Source organism: Capsicum annuum, chromosome 4 (genome assembly GCF_002878395.1).
Source record: "Capsicum annuum cultivar UCD-10X-F1 chromosome 4, UCD10Xv1.1, whole genome shotgun sequence".
Lineage (NCBI taxonomy): Eukaryota > Viridiplantae > Streptophyta > Magnoliopsida > Solanales > Solanaceae > Capsicum > Capsicum annuum.
Window position 1 is genome coordinate 149,188,381 of NC_061114.1, and position 18,520 is coordinate 149,206,900.

An 18,520-nucleotide genomic window follows, 5' to 3' on the forward strand; every position below is an offset into this window, starting at 1 on the left:
TCACATCATTCGCACACACCTGAAATAAGTAAGTCTCATCCCAAAAGAACTTCCGTACCTTATGCTAAATCATTTTTGTTGCTGAAATGACATATCTTCTAGGATGAGGTCACTTGTCAAATAATTTGCAAAGTCAGCAAACCAAGGGATTAAATCTTATGATGCTCCCAAGACACTTTCATTTGTAAATACATCATCAATATCAAGATCATCCCTCATTTTAGGCATCATCTCCTTTTTCAGGTGAGATTGATAGTTTGTGACTTGATTTTCTTGTGCCCTTCCGGTCCTTAACCCCAAAGTCAGACTGTTACAACAATAGTACCCATCAAATCAATCTAGGCTTAGCATCTTTCTTTTTCGTAAGGTACCTAAGAGTTTCATGGTTAGTGTGCACAATAACTTTGGAACCAATCAAATATGATCTAAACTTTTCAAAAGCAAACACCTCTGTAAACAGCTCCTATTCCATAGAAGAGTAAATTTTAGGTGCGAGGTTCATATTTGCTAGCATAATAGATGGGATGAATTATCTTCTCATATCTTTCAACTAGGAACTCTCCTAGGGTCACACCACTAGCTCACTATAACGTCCCAAAAATGGGTCCCGGAGCGTCACACGGTGCTTGAGGCTACGAGTAACCCCAAGCTAACACTTTGAGCCATTTTCATTCAGTTCAACACGAATCAACGGGGTTCCCATAAATAACCCTCAAATATCAACAGAGTAATCATCATCCAAGAATAAAAGAATTTCAGAAAGATAACAAAATATGACTTATTAGTCAACTCCCAACATCTATACTAGTCTGACAAACCTCTAAGAAAATCAATAAAACCAGCGAGCCATTGAGACATGCCCCAACTGACTCATACTTAGTTATCAAATGTAAATAATTTCGTGAAACCAACATCAGACATTACGTCCTCGGAACATGAGGACTCACCATGATAAAGGATGGAGAATAGCGTGCCCGAAGAATCACTGTCGAACCTGGAACTGAGCACCTAAACTTATATTTTGAGAAAATGCAGCCCACATCTGAAGATGTGGGTCAGTACCATGGAAAGGAACTGAGTAAATAGGGGTGTATGCAGTTTTATAAACATCATCACATAAATATTTATAAGAAATATGCAGGATGTATGAAAGACTCACATAGCCCGAAGAAAATCATCATAATCATGAGAGGATGAAATAAGTATAATAACACATGTGAGTCATCATATAATTTGTCAATCAATTTCAGTTTATCAAGAATATCAATTCTCATAATGTAAATATCATTTAAATCTTTTGAAAGAATAGCTTTCACAATTCCACTTTCAAATCACTTCACCGTTCACCATAGACACAAGGAAACACACACACACTAGGAGATCCTATAACCGACATAAACCATGTAAGCCACATGGAGTCAAACGTCCAACCCACGTTGGGGAGAGCCGTACTATCCTTGCCATCGGAGTAGGACTTCAAATATCAATCCAAAAACACTAGTGATCACTATATAAATCAGCCTCAGGCTCACGTCCTACAGGGGCACGTAGTTCAAGGGAAGTAAGGTCACTTAATACCTCCCACTCGGTGCTAAAGAGTACTCCCGAACTTAGCTCATATCATTTCAAAGTCAATCCGCAATAAAACAACTTTCATCAATATATAAGTATACATTGGGAGCCATCATGCTACCCATTTATCATAATCAAACACGTTATGGATTTCTTTCATATTCGAGTTCAAAGCGATTCAATTAAGACCAAAAGGTCAAATTATTCAACACATGTCAAATATTCAACATCAACGTGCTTATAACATACATTTTCTCAAAGGCACAATTTCAAATGGGGTTCAAGACCCAAATATCAAAATCATGATAAATATCATTCAAGATTCATGCTTTATATCACCCCACATGTAAATCAATCTTTCAAAAGTATAGACATCAAAATTTTGTAATAATCATCATAGAATATGAGTTCATGCTTCAAAATCATAATAATCAAGTAAAAATCATGTTTTCGTAAAGAAAATTACTTTTGGGCACAAGAACGAAAGAGTGCTCTTGTTGAAAAAAAACCCACATACCTTGAAATTGACCTCTTGATTATGGAATCCTGTTCACACAAATAAGGGGTGCTCCTTGAAGGTTTCGAGATGATGAGTTCAATTATTGGATCAAATTTGAATTTCTACGGTGAAATTGGATGGTATTTGGAGCTCAAAATGGACCTAGGATTTAGTTCTCTCAATATTTTTGATGGAAGAACAAGAATTTTATCGCTCAATATAGGTATGAATAGATAATTTTCATCCATGAAGTCAAGGCATAATGACTAAAATTCCCTTAAAACTCAACTAATTCTCGAATCTGTCCTTTGGTGGACTATTTTGATAGTCTGAAGGAGATCAATCATGACATTTTATTCTTATATCTAAATTGGATAAAACTAATTTCATTAGAAAGAGAACACTCGTATCTTTCCGTTGATGTATAGTGTCTCACCCAGATCATTGTGTACGAGGAGTTATGATCGTTTGAAGTTGTCCCAAAATTTTGATAAGCTGAAGTAGATCGACCATAACATTTTTCTCTGATAAACAAATTGGATGAAACCAATTTCATCGGAAAGAGGACTCGCAGAGCTTACCATTGATATATAGTAGATCACGCAGATTATTATGTACAAGGAGTTATGATCATTTAAAGTTGGAGCAAAAATACGCCAGGCCTCAGCACTTTTTCCTGCACGTTTTACTGTTCACTACTATTCACAGTTCGATCGGAATGTTCATAACTTGTCGCTCGGGTGTCCGTTTTGGATGATCCACATATCGTTGGAAAGCTTATTCAATACTCTACGCAATGGCGGGTCATAATCTAAGACATTCTGCACAGAAAATTTATAATTGATTTTAGAAGATAGAACCCAATACGTTTATGCATAAAATTTCAACGAAAAATTTCCCGAGGTATTACATCATCCCCCCTTGGAAAAATTCATCCTCGAATGACGCTAGACATGCAAAGATTAGATAGGGAATAGAGAATATAGCTGAAACCATTCGTTAGACTCATCACCACATCGTTTCTTACTCCGAATGCAACATATAATGCATAAATTCAAGAAACTACAGCTGAGCACATAATAAATGACAGCTGAACTACTGCAACTTTTATCAAAAGTGCATGATTTAGGAAAGAACGGTACATTCGGCTTGATTGGAGTTCACAGAAAATAGGTGCGGGTACTTGGATCGCATATCCGCCTCAACTTCCCAAGTTGCACCCTCAACAAATTGGTTTCACCACAACACCTTGACCAAGTGAACTTCTTTGTTCCTTAGTCTTCGGACACTGAAATCAAGAATCTCAACAGGAATCTCATCAAAAGAAAGATTTTCTTGAATGGCAACACTTACAGAGGAATACACTACCACTGCATCGCTAATATGCTTTTTAAGCATGGAGACATGGAATATTGGATGAACAGAGGACAACTCGGAAGACAACTCGACCTCATAAGCTACCTTACCAACACGGCTAAGAACTTTGTAAGGACCAACATAACGGGGACTAAGCTTTCCCTTCTTTCCGAATCTCTTCACCCCCCTCATGGCTGAAATTTTCAGATACACTAGGTCACCAACTTCAAACACAAGGTCTCTCCTTCTAACATCCACATATGACTTCTGACGACTCTGCGTTGTTTTCAACCTTTCCCTAATCAACATAACTTTTTCCATAGCCTCGAATAACGAATCAGGACCACTCGCAGCTGCTTCACCCATCTCGAACCAACCTATGGGTGATCTACACCTCCTTCGATACAAGGCTTCAAACAAAGCCACACCAATACTAGAGTGAAAGCTGTTATTATAAGCAAATTCTATCAACAGTAAGTGATCATCCAAACTTCCCTTAAAGTCAAGTGCACAAGCTCTCAACATATCCTCTAAGGTCTGGATGATCCGCTCATCCTGACCATCGGTTTGCGGATGAAAAGCAGAACTCAAAAGCATTTGGGTACAAAGACCCTTCTAAAAAGCTTTCCAAAATTGCAAAGTGAACTGAGTACCCCTATCCGAAATTATAGACAAGGGAACTCCATGCAGTCTGACTACCTCTTGGATATATAATCTACCATAATCCTCAGCAGTATATGAAGTATGAATAGGCAAGAAATGAGCAGACTTAGTCAATCTATCAACCACAACCCAAATGGAATCATGATGGTGTTGGGAAGGAGGTAAACCAATCATGAAGTCCATATTTATCTCTTCCCACTTCCAGATGGGAATACTAAACTCTTGCATCATACCACCAGGTCTTTGGTGTTAAACCTTAACCTGTTGGCATGTTGCCCACTTAGCTACAAATGCTGCGATATCTTTATTCATACCACTCCACCAATAGATTTCCCGCAAGTCTCGGTACATCTTCATGGCATTAGGATGAATAGAATATCATGCCCTATGCACTTTAGCGATAATTCTTTGTCTTAGATCATCAACATTTGGGACACACAGTCTACCCTACAATCTCAACACACCATCTCCCCCTTAGGAGAAAACCTCTACTTTTTGGTCCTTGACTGACTCCTTCAGTCTAACCAAACTAGTATCTAAGTATTGCTTTTCCTTCACTTCCAAAACCAAGGAGGATTCGGAATACTCTGAACCCTTATACTACCTTCAGCAGAGTCAAACAACTTAACCCCCAATCTAGCCAAATGATGTACATCATGAGCCAACTCTTTCTTACCTTCTACCACATGCAAAACACTACCCATGGACACTCTACTTAGGGGATCCGCCACAGCACTGGCCTTGCCCGGATGTACAACACACTCATATCATAGTCCTTTAACAATTCTAACCATCGTCTCTGCCTAAGATTCAATTCTCTCTGGTTAAACACATATTGCAGACTCTTATGATCAGTGAAAATATCAACATGGACACCATACAAATAGTGTCTCCAGATTTTCAAAGCAAACACAACAGCAGCCAACTCAAGGTCATAGGTAGGGTAATTTTTCTCATGGGGTTTCAACTGTTTAGAAGCATAAGATATCACCTTACCCTTCTGCATTAATACAATACCCAACCCAACTCTTAAAGCATCACAGTACACCACAAAACCATCAACACTATCAGGAAAAGTCAAAACAGGGGCTGAAGTGAGTCGAGTCTTCAACTCTTGAAAACTCTTCTCACAAGATTCGGACCACAAGAACTTTACTTTCTTTTGGGTCAACCGAGTTATAGGAGACGCTATAGAGGAGAAAACCTCAACAAAACGGCTGTAATAGCCAGCTAAACCCAAGAAACTTTGGATATCAGTCGGAGAAATAGGTCTAGGTCAAATTCTAACAGCTTCGGTCTTTTGGGGATCAACTCTAATACCCTCGAAAGAAATGATATGACCCAGAAAAGAAACTGACCTTAGCCAAAACTCACACTTACTGAACTTTGCAAACAACTTGTGATCTCTAAGGGTTTTCAAGACAGTTCGGACATGATCAGAATGTTCATCCTCACTATGGGAGTACACCAATATATCATCGATGAACAGTATGACAAACATATCTAAATATGGTCTGAACACTCGATTCATAAGGTCCATAAAAGCTGCTGAGGTATTAGTTAACCCGAAAGACATAACAAAAAACTCAAAATGGCCATAACGAGTTCGGAAAGTGGTTTTTGGGATGTCACACTCCCTAAATTTTAGTTGATGATAGCTAGAACGAAGTCTATCTTTGAGATATAACTTGCACCTTGCAATTGGTTAAATAAATCATCTATTCTCGGAAGGGGGTACTTATTTTTTACAGTGACTTTATTCAGTTAACGGTAATCAATGCACATACGCAAAGAGCCATCTTTCTTTCTCACAAGCAACATAGGAGCACCCCAAGGAGAAACACTGGGCCTTACGAAACCCTTATCTAGTAGATCTTTGAGTAGCTCTTTCAGCTCCTTAAGTTCTGTAGGGACCATACGATAAGAAGGAATAAAAATAGGCTAAGTATCGGGAAGAAGATCAATCCCGAACTCTATCTCTCTATTAGGAGGTATCCCTTGGAGATCATCCGGAAAGACATCAGAAAAATCATTGACGACATTAATAGACTGGAGAGTTGGAGTCTCAGACTTAGTTTCTTTGACTCTAACCAAATGGTAAATACTCTCCTCGGAAATAATCTTTCTAGCTTTGAGGTAAGAGATAAAATGACTCTTGGGTGACACAGAATTCCCAGTCCACTCAAACATGGATGCACCCGGAAACTAAAACTTGACCATTTGGGTCCGACAATCAATAGAGGCATAAGAAGAATACAACCAGTCCATACCTAGAATCACATCAAAATCTACCATGTCTAACTCAATTAAATCAGCCAACAAGACTCTATAAAGAACGGCAACAGGATACCTTTTATACATTTTTTGGGCAACAATTGAATCGCCCACTGAGGTAGAAACTAGGATAGGCTCAGGAATAATCTCAGGACTCATCTCAAAATTCACAGCAATTAAAGGTGTAACATATAAGATACTGGATCTAGGATCTAACAAAGCATACACATCAAACTAAAATATATGAAGCATACCAGTAACAACATCGAGAGAGACCTCCTATTCCTGGCAGGATGGTAAAGCATATAATCTGTTCTGGCACTGCCTACCAGCATTAATAGAAGAGGAGCCCTGAGCTGGAGCTGGGCGAGTCACTTGAACTAGAGCACTAACAGTCTGAGTCTGGGTCTGAGAGCGATAGTCACGATGCCCTTGTCCATCCTGTGGACAATCTCTAACTCTGTGACCCATGTCACCACACCAGAAACAACCCCTCTTCTTACCCCAACACTCACCCGAATGAGCCCTACTACACTTAGCACACAGGAGATGATTTGGCTTACTGCCAGCACCGTACTGGGGACTTGGATACATATGACCTGCTACCTTGCTCCTGTCTACCTCTAGGCATGGGAGCACTAGCAGATGATGGTGCTGGCATAGACGAACGATCCTGATACTGAGGGCGACTCCCTCCCTGTGATCTAGTCTGACCCTGTCCGTACAGCTCGGACCTAGCTCTCTTATTCCCTCTCATTCTATCTCTCTCATTAATCTTGTCTGCCTCAATCTGTTGGGCATGAGTCATCAGCCTAGAAAGATTCATCTTACTATTTAGCATAGCAGACCTATACTTCTTAACCATATACCTAGACTCTCCAGTTACAAACTTACTCATACTAGCCCAATTATCAGCCACTAAGTCAGGAGCATATTTGGCCAACTGATTGAACTTTAGACAGTACTCCGTAACAGTCATAGAGCCCTATCACAGGTTCATAAACTCTTTCACCTTCACCTACCTCATCTCCAAAGGGAAAAAATTATCTAGGAATGTATCCTGGAACTCTTGCTAAGTCATAGGGACAGCTCCCTCACCTTTACCTTTCCTTCAAGCAACAACCTATTCATAAGCAAGGTCTTTTAACCTATACGCAGCCAACTCCACACTATGTTCCTCATATACATGCATCACCTGAGTAATTTTCTGCACCTCCTCTAAAAACATCTATGGATCCTCATCAGACTTAGACCCGAACAATTTCGGCGGATTCATCCACATGAAGTCACGGATCCTAGCAGCAGCTGAATCATCTCCCTACTACTGTGGAGCTGAGGCCGGGTTGGCTTGAACATTTGCAGTAACAACTTGAGCCAGCCCCTGAAAGGCTACCCAAAATTTAGCATGAGAAACGTTTTCATATAATAAGTCAGTGGGTTAAAGTTGCTGACCATTATTATTATTTCTCGCTCGACGTGAAGGCATATTTTTGAAAGAGAAAAGCATGAATCAATAGCAGAGAGAGACACTTTAAGCACAATAGACTTCTGAAAGAAAGAATCACACTTTTTCCTAAAACGTCTTGTAGCCTCTTGCTCATAGATGTGGTACGCTACACACTGATGATCAAGACTCTACTTAATGCGGCTTATCATACTCTCTAGGACACCATAAAACCTTAGGCTCTGATACCAAGTTTGTAATGCCTCGAAAATGGGTCCCGAAGCGTCACATGGTTCTTGAGGCTACGAGTAGCCCCAAGCTAACCCTTTGAGCCATTTTTATTCTGTTCAGCACGAATCAACGGGGTTTTCATAAATAAACCTCAAATATCAATAGAGTAATCATCATCGAAGAATAAAAGAATTTCAGAAAGATAACAAAATACGACTTATTAGTCAACTCCTAACATCTATACTAGTCTGACAAGCCTCTAAGAAAATCAATAAAACCAGCGAGCCATTGAGACATGCCCCAACTGAATCATACTCAGTTATCAAATGTAAATAATTTCGTGAAACCAACATTAGACATCACGTCCTCAAAACATGAGGACTCACCATGACAGAGAATATAGAACAGCATGCCTGAAGAATCACTGTCGAACCTGGAACTGAGCACCTAAACTTACATTCCGAGAAAATGTAGCCCATATCTGAAGAAGTGGGTCAGTACCATGGAAAGGAACCGAGCATATGGGTGTGTATATAGTTTTATAAACATCATCATCATAAATATTTATAAGAAATATGCAGGATGTATGAAAGACTCATATAGCCCGAAGAAAATCATCATAATCATGAAATGATGAAATAAGTATAGTAACACATGTGAGTCATCATATAATATGTCAATCACTTTCAGTTTAACAAGAATATCAATTCTAATAATGTAAATATCATTTAAATCTTTCAAAAGAATAAATTTCACAATTCCACTTTCAAATCACTTCACCGTTCACCATAGACACAAGGAAACACACACACACTAGGAGATCCTATAACTGACATAAACCATGTGAGCCACATGGAATCCAACGTCCAACCGACGTTGGGGAGAGCCATCCTATCCTTGCCATCGGAGTAGGACTTCCAATATAAATCCAAAAATACTAGTGATCACTATATAAATCAGCCTCAGGCTCACGTCCTACAGGGGCACGTAGTACTAAGGAAGTAAGGTTACTTTATACCTCTCACTCTATGCTAAAGAGTACTCCCAGACATAGCTCAGATCATTTCAAAGACAATCTGCAACAAAACAACTTTCATTAATATATAAGTATACATCGGGAGACATCATGCTACCAATTTATCATAATCAAACACGTTGGGATTTCTTTCACATTCGAGTTCAAAGCGACTCCATTAAGACCAAAAGGTCAAATCATTCAACACATGTCAAATATTCAACATCAATGTGCTTATAGCACACATTTTCTCAAAGACATAATTTCAAATGGTGTTCAAAATCCAAATATTAAAATTATGATAAATATTGTTCAAGATTCATGCTTTATATCACCACACATGTAAATCCATCTTTCAAAATCATAGACATCAAAATTTCATAATAATCATCATAAAATATGAGTTCATGCTTCAAAATCGTAATAATCAAGTAAAAATCATGTCTTCGTAAAGAAAATTACTTTTGGGCACAAGAACGAAAGAGTGCTCTTGTTGGAAAAAACCCTACATTCCTTGAAATTGACCTCTTTATTATGGAATCCTGTTCACACAAATAAGGGGTGCTCCTCGAAGGATGATGAGTTTGATTATCAAATCAAATTTGAATTTCTACGATGAAATTGGATGATATTTGAAGCTCAAAATAGACCTAGGGTTTAGTTCTCTCAATGTTTTTGATGGAAGAACATGAATTTTATGGCTCAATATAGGTATAAATGGACAATTTTAGTCCATGAAGTGAAGGCATAATGACCAAAATGCCCTTAAAAATCAACTAATTCTTGAATCTGTCCTTTGCTGGACTGTTTTAATAGTCTGAAGTAGATCAACCATAACGTTTTACTACGATATCCAAATTGGATGAAACTAATTTCATTAGAAAGAGGACTATCATATCTTTCTATTGATTTATAGTATCTCACCCAAATCATTTGTATAAGGAGTTATGATCATTTGAAGTTGACCCAAAAATTCACTTTTGATAGGATGAAGTAGATCGACCATAACTTTTTTCTTTGATAGACAAATTGGATGAAAGCAATTTCATCTGAAAGAGGACTCGCAGAGCTTTTCGTTGATATAGAGTAGATCATCCAGATCATTATGTACAAGGAGTTATGATCATTTAAATTTGGAGAAAAAATACGCCAGGCCTCTATACTTTTTCCTGCATGTTTTACTGTTCACTACTATTCACGGTTTGATCGGAATGTTCATAACTCATCGCTTGGGTGTCCATTTTGGATGATCCATATATCGTTGAAAATATTATTCAATACTCTATGAAATGGTAGGTCATAAGATAAGACATTCCACACGAAAAATTTATAATTCATTTTAGAAGATAGAACCCAACACGTTTATGCATAAAATTTCAACGAAAAATTTCCTGAGGTATTACACTCACACATCACCTCAAATAGAAAAGTACAATCATAAGACACAATAATATGAGTTGAGATTAAGCTCTCCTTAAGGTAATCAAAAGCCTTGAGACAAGCATTATCAAAAACAAACTTCACCTCCTTCTCTAACAATTTGCACAATGGATTCGCAATATTAGTGAACTCCTTGATGAACATACTATAAAAGCCAGCATAATGCAAGAAACTCTGAATACCTTTCATAGAAATTGTTGGAGGCAATTTTTGAATCACCTAAATTTTTGCCCTGTCGACCTCTATCTCCTTCTTTAAAATTTTATGCCTAAGAACTATCCCCTCTTTAACCATGAAGTGACACTTTCGCCAATTCAGAACCAAGTTGCCTCTTCACATCTATGAATTTTATCATCCAATTGAGCCAAATTGTCATAAAACAAATCACCCATAATTAAGAAATTATCCATGAAGACCTCAATAGTATCCTCTATAATATCATAAATAATAGAAATCAGGCAACGCTGAAAGGTGGAGGGAGCATTAAAAAGACCAAAAAGAATCCTCTTAAAGTCAAACTTACCATATGGAAAAGTTAATGTGTTTTTCTCTTGGTTCTCAAAATCAATAAAATTTTGGTTATACCATGAATAACCATAAATAAAACAATACCATCCTCTACTACAAGATGGTCTAACATATGATTCATGAACGACAATAGGAAAGTAGCATCCAAGTGTTTATCTTACAATAATACATACAAACTCATGATCCTGTGATTGATCTCATGGGAACTAATATGCTCTTCATATTTAGGACCACGATTATCCCACTCTTCTTTGGCACACATAAATCAGGCTCATCCACTTGCTGTCGGTAATAGAGTAAACCACACCTGCATCTAAAAACTTAATAATCATTTTCTTTACCACCTCTTGAATAGGTAGAATCTCATAACACTGATGCTCAAAACTAGGAACACACTCTAATTCAAGTTGAATCTTATGAGTGCAAATTCTAGGTGCAGTTCTAGTAATATCTGTATTAGTCAAACAAATAGCCCATTTAAACCTCTGTAATACTAAAATCAAGGCCTAGACCTATAAATATAATAAATCATCATCATTGATAGTTGGCAAGATATTTCTAGCCCCAAAGAGTGCATACTGTAAATGAGAGGGAAGGATCTTCTATTTTAAGATTGGTGGCTCCTCAATAGATGGTTGAGCTGTTGGGATTGATCCAATCTTACAATAAAGATCCAACTTCTTTGGCACATAAAAATAAGAACCTCTACAAAAAAATTCAGTAACCATCTCATTATACTCATCGATACCATCACTATTAAAAATTTTTATCACTACCGCTAGTGCCTCAACACTAATGGGTGCAATTAATGCATATTCATCTATGATGTATTTCACAAACACTACCGACATATCTCTTAATTGAATTATTAATTAGAACACATTAAAAGTTACTTGTTCATCACTAAGCCTAAATTTCATCTATCCTATCTTAATGTCAACTAATGCCTTACCCATGGCTAGGAAAGGCCTTCCCAAGATAATAGGGATGTCAAAATCTACATCATAATTGAGAATAACAAAGTCATCTAGGAATATGGGTAAATATACCTTTACTAACACATCACACAATACACCAACCGACTCTTCATAGTATGATCAACCATCAATATTCTCATAGAGGTCAGCTTAGGTGACCTCAATCCTAACGGTTTGTATACAAATAGTGACATCAGATTAATATTAGCTCCAAAATAACATAATTGTTATGCAAAATTTTAAGGACCCAATGGTGTAAAGAATAGTGAATGCTCCAGGATCTTCCTTCTTCTCAACGAATGATTGGGAAACAAAAGCACTGTAGTGGTCCATATTATCAGTAGGCTCAAAACTCACCATCCATTTCTTAGTCACTAAATATTTCATGAACTTTGCTTAATCAAAAACCTACTCCAAATCTTTTAAAATAGGGATATTCAAATATAATTCCTTTAACATCGACACAAATTTGGGATATTGCCTTGCTTTTTCTTTCTTCTTCAACCTTTTAGGAAAAGATGGGAGAGGTCGTGGAATGTGTTTCAATACAAGTTTGACTTGTTTTCCCTTTCCTTTAGCATTTTTAGTTTATTTCTCTTCGCCCATTGATTTCTATGATATCTCACTATTAATCACAAACTTCTCAATTTTAGAGTTGGGTGCATTATCAACATCTACAATGTTATTCCTTAACTCATCAATCACATGCATAGGTGGATCAATAGTATCTCTACCACATAGAGTGGTGATATCTAGGAAGTCATTATCATTCTTCATATTTTGAATGGTATTACGTAGAAGAATGCTTAATTGATGCTAATTATATCTTGCTGACATCTGCCTAAACTGTTGCTCAGGATGCTTAATTGCAGTAGCATGTGATTCTACTTTTTGGCAGAACCTTGATATATCTTTCTTAATCTCCTTAAGACAACTCTCTTGGCTCTCTAAACCCTTTGCCATCTTAGCAAGCAATGCTTTCATTCTTGATTCAACATCGCAATTCACAAGTAGAACATAAAGACAATTTTTCTCCTTGTAATCATTTTTTCTTCTTAAGTCACCATTATGCCCTTTGATTTTGTCCCTATACCGATCTTCATAGTAGTTCCAAAATTAATTCCCTTTCCTTGAGTTCTAAGTGTCCTTATTAGACCCTTGACCCTTAGCTCAAACACTCTTTATCTCTCAATCTAAGTATTTTGCTTTCTCCTTAAAGTTAGACTCATCAAGTGTAGAATATTTACCTTTGTCTCCCACTACATTAACTTTTTCTAGTTTTATAAGTTCAAATTTCTTAGTAACCAACACAATCTCAGTCCTCAATTATGCTACCTATTGAGTTACTATCTGATCTAGGGCTCTTTGCTTACTAGAACCACGAATGACATAAGTATCAGCCAACCTATCTACCACTCGAGTATGCAACCCTCAGTAGATTTTAGTGATCATATCTATGATTTCCAAAACCTGCACCCAACAAAGACTTATGAAAACCCCGCATGTGATATTATCAACCACATCCTTGGTATTTTTATTCAAAGCATTATATAATATTTCGAACAAGTTCCTACCTAAAATTTATGATTGGGAACATTCATTAGCTTCTTCTTGAACCTCAACCATGTCTCGTACATTTCTTCTAAATATAACTATTTGAAATTATAAGTCTCATCCTTCAAATGCAACATTCTATAATGTAAGGAAAATTGGTCCGTAGATTTTGTTCTCAGCTTATTCCAAGTGGTAATGGACCTACAAAGTAGCTTTCATAACCATAAGTCACTTTACCTATAATAGAAAATGGCAACAACCTAAGTTGTCGAGCTTCCTGACTCGCCCATTGACTGATTGTATAAAGTGAAAATCCCCACAAAGTTCATAATATGCATGTTTGTATCATCAGTACATATACCAACAAGCACATCTTTCAGATTAAACAACTGAATCATTAGAAGTGTAATGTTGAATTTCGTTCTTTTGGGAAATTTTAGAGGAATAATATCTCCTTTTATAATTGGTTCGACATACCTAAATTTTCTTCTAGATTATCATAAACCGAAAAATACAAATAAGCGGGTAGTTGAACTCTATTTCTCCTAAGTTTATCTCTATCAAGTGTTACTGGATAATTTTTGTCCTCCTATCTAGCCCTTTCTTTAGAATGCCGGGCAAGTTCCAACCTCATATTTTCATTGCCTATTAACTGAGAATTGGTTAACACGATATTTTTTTAATTACAATATGGAGGTGGGGGATTCAATAAATTAAAGTCATCATAAATCCCTTTGTATTGGGCTTAATACTCATACTCTTTTTGCCTCTCCATCTTAGTATTCTATCATAAGGTCCTTTTAAAATTAGGATCAAATGGAATTAGGGGATTTCCTTGACTCCTGGTATAGGTCATACATCAGCATATGCCCTAGAAATAGTACAATCTTGAAAAACAACAACATCAACAAACTCTATCAATTGATTCGTAACCGTATTGCCTGGCAAAGGTGCCAAAAGATGATGTCACCTAAATTACACCTCCAAGAAAGGATAAATTGGTCACTTATTGAATATAGAATCCAACAAGGTTGGGGTTGATCTCACGAGGAATAGACTAGAAATTTTTTATGAGTTTACTGATGTAATTGGAAATTGCACAAAGTAAATATTTTTTTTTTCTAATTATAAAAGTAATAATAACAATACTTGGAAATTAGGGTTGTTATCAATATAAGATTATCACTAGGGTTGTGGTCCCCCTGACTTTTTAACTCCATAGATTTATAGTGCTTATCAAACAATCTTAGTGAGTTTTATGCAAAATCTAGGAAGTTATGTATCACCTAACCACCTCTTGACTTTGCTTTAGGTGAATTTCTTTCATATTCTCTCAATCTCAAAGCATTACATTACTAACCCTTATCTTGTATCTCATTTTGATTATCTCCTCTCGGTCTCAAGTTAATTAGATGAAGGTTGATAGCTAAAAGTTATAATTGTAATTTCTTTTTCCCAATCTCTACCTCTCTTGAGCAAGTATAAAATATAGGTGAGTTCTTAACATTTTCAACTATCAAGAAAGAAATCAAAACTAAAGAAATACCAATACAAGAAAAAAAAACTAATTTAGAATGACTTTGCCCTTCCCCTACATTGTTAATCCATTAGGTTCCCACAACCCTAGTTATAGGATTAGCTGCTCAGAATGTTAACAACGCACATAGATTCTACAGATGAAAACATAAGAATGATGTTATGAATAATAATAATGAAAACCCAAAATCTCAAATTAATTTAAAATCCTAAAAACAAGGAAAAATTATTCCAAGATCAATAATATCTCTCAGAACTCAAAGCAATGTAAAAAGTATGTAAACTAATAATAAAACATTTAATGGGTATTTATAGTTACACCAGAAAGCCTATCTTGAACAAAGTAGGAAACTTGAGTTGGCACCAACCTACAATTCTACTTATAGGATTTAGTTGTACCTACGGGACATAGGTAGGCTTCGTGGAATACAGAGGATCTTCAGGCTGCAGATCACCTACCTACGATGGCTACCTACGATCCATAGGTAGTACCTATTCCCCGTAGGTAGGGGCATGGGAATCAGGATAAAAAATCATCATCCAAAATCTTTACATCTCTACCTACGGGCTCATAGGTACTACCAATATCCCATAGGTAGGCTTCAAGTACTCTTCATCAGTTTTTGCTCATTCTCTACTCCAAACTCTATTTTCCTGTAAAACCAACAAAAAAGCACATTTCATAAGAAAAATACCTAAATACTTTCATAATTTCCTTGCTTAAAAGTTCCATGAAACCATGGCCAATCATTGCTTAAGAGGGTGCATAATAGATGGAAAATTTGTTACTTATCTACATCTAAATTTTCCATGCTATGATGAAATGATTGTGTATATAAGGGTAAATATTTATTGAAGTTTATTGTATCCCATAGTTTATTTGTTCGCAGGTAATTGGTTTCAAAGAAGTTGAAGCGATGTTGAAAATAGAAAAAGACTAAAATCAGCAAAACTAAAAATTAGGACCAGGGATCGACCCTCAGGTACAAAGATTGCAGATAAAGGGTTGTGATCACCATCCAAATTCAAGTTACACCACGGTGATCACGAGATAATTACCATGATCGTGGGACTCCCTATCGCGGCTAACATACTGTTATAATGATTGGCCAAAAATTTTCAAGGAAAAAAACAAAATTTCACACTGTTGGATCCTTAATCTTAAGGGTTCAAACCCATCATCTTTGGGGGGATCTTTTATCCATCTTTACTCATCATCAAGTTATCATTTCTAGGGGGATTGGAACATTTTATACTACTCTTGAGATAAGAAGGCCTTAGAGTAACTCCTATGTGAAGGATTAGCCATTTCTATTGAAGGTTTATTGGAATTTACAGTTAGTATTTAAATTCTCTCTATATTTTATGTATCAATTTTGTGGAAATTTTGGTATATCTGTACTTTCTATCGTTATGAATTTCTAGTTTTGGTTATGCTTGGATTGGCTGTAATTTTTGCTTGAGTGTTGTTTATTTATCTACCTAATTAGCTATTTGTTGTGGGTTTTGCTATTACCCTAGGTTTGAATTGAGAATTATATGTGAAATCCCAAATTTTCTTGGATCTCATGTCAGCCTTAAAAGAGGTATATGGGTGATGAGTAATAGTGAACTATACCTTGAATTAGCTTTACTCATGGCATTATCTTAGAAATAGGGATGTTGTGTGGATTAGCTATGTTTATAAGTATCATCTTAAGGATGCTAGTATAAGGTATTGGATTGATGATTTTGTCACTCTCATGGTGTATTTGAAAGAATCCATGAGTGAAATTTAGTGTTTTTGCTGAAAGACTAACACTAATACCTTAAATCTAGCCTACCCATGATTCCTAGTAAAATTTGAATAAATTCTCAATTACCCATTTATAAATTTATACCTAGAATGGCATAACCCTAAGATTTGTTTCTAATTGATTATACCCTAGTTATTCTGAACCTCGAGTTAGTCTTCTAGAAGCTCTAATAATATGATATTTTTAAAAATATTCAAAACTCCCAAATATTTGTGTGCCCAATTTGAATTTAGCAAGTAACTTTTATTTTAAACTTAATCAATCACCATTCACATTATTCCTCATAGATTTGACTCTGACTCAAAATTATGTAATTATATTGACTGCGACCACCTTGCACTTAATTTGATGTGTAAGTTGAGTGTTATCAAAAATGGTGTCGTTGCTAGGAATAATTTAACATATTGAGTTGTTTGAAATTGTATCTTACTTTCTTGATTCAAACTTGTGAATATTTGTTTGTGAGTTTCTTTTGTTTCTTGTGTTAGATATATTTTTGTTTTTATTTCCTTGTTACTATGGAATCTTGGAATGATTTTTAGTTTTGTGGATGAAAATCTTATCTTGATGATTAGTATCCAAATTGTGGTGGACCCTACTTTTTTCAAAATTATAAATATGTTCCTCGGAAAGAAGTGTGTACACCATATCGATCCTATTGGGCATATGATTGTTATTTATGTGGTGGTCGAGGTGGAGATTGGCGTGATTGTCCAAATGCCCCCTCCCCTAGTTATGCTAATAAAAATGCTAGTTTTTCTTATGAGATTGATAGGTCTCGTATTGTTATAAAGGAAGAACAATGTGCCAGATACAATAGTATTGAAGTAATTCTTATAACTATCTTGGATCAGGATACTACAATGGGGGATAACATGCATCTCTTACATCATTCCATGGGAATATTTGGAAAGGAAAATGAAAAGGTAAAATAAATGGGTAAGGAGGCCGATCCCTCTAGTACAATGAATATGCCCAATCTTCAAAATAAGGGTTATAAATAAAAGATATCAAACCATGTGGATGATGGTGAGCTTGATGTTGAAGAATTCTTGGTGATTTGCCAACCAACCAAGCCAAAAACAATAAAGGACACCAAAATTGAGGAAATGGTACTAGAGTTGAGTGAAAAAGCCAAGAAAATCCTTTATGAAGACTCTAGTTCATTTTGGGCTGTGAATGCCAAGACGAATGCGAATCTATAATTGGGAAAATGACATTATTCTTATGTCTTTTTGACATTATGCTTGGAGGATGTGATGAAAGTCGAACCACCTGAGCAAGTGATGAACTTTGGAGATGATGTATGAACCCCTTATATTTTGGAGTTTTTCATTCCAAAAGGGTAAAATAACATCCCTTACTTGAAGGTGAAGAAGTTCAAAATCTCATGTTTAACTAGTGGTCTATTGATGTTCTCATCAAAACCCAATGAGCCTATTTGGAAGTTTGATGTGAAGTTGGGTAAAAGGTTCAAGTCTTCAAAGTGGTGATATAAACTATGTATCATTATTCCCTTAACTTTTCCCAAAAGACCTCAAAGATATGTGAATTGAAAGTTAGTTTGACGTTTCAAATCCTCTAAGTAGAGCCATAAATCGTAAGTCAAAAAATTTCATGCCGCGACTTTAACTA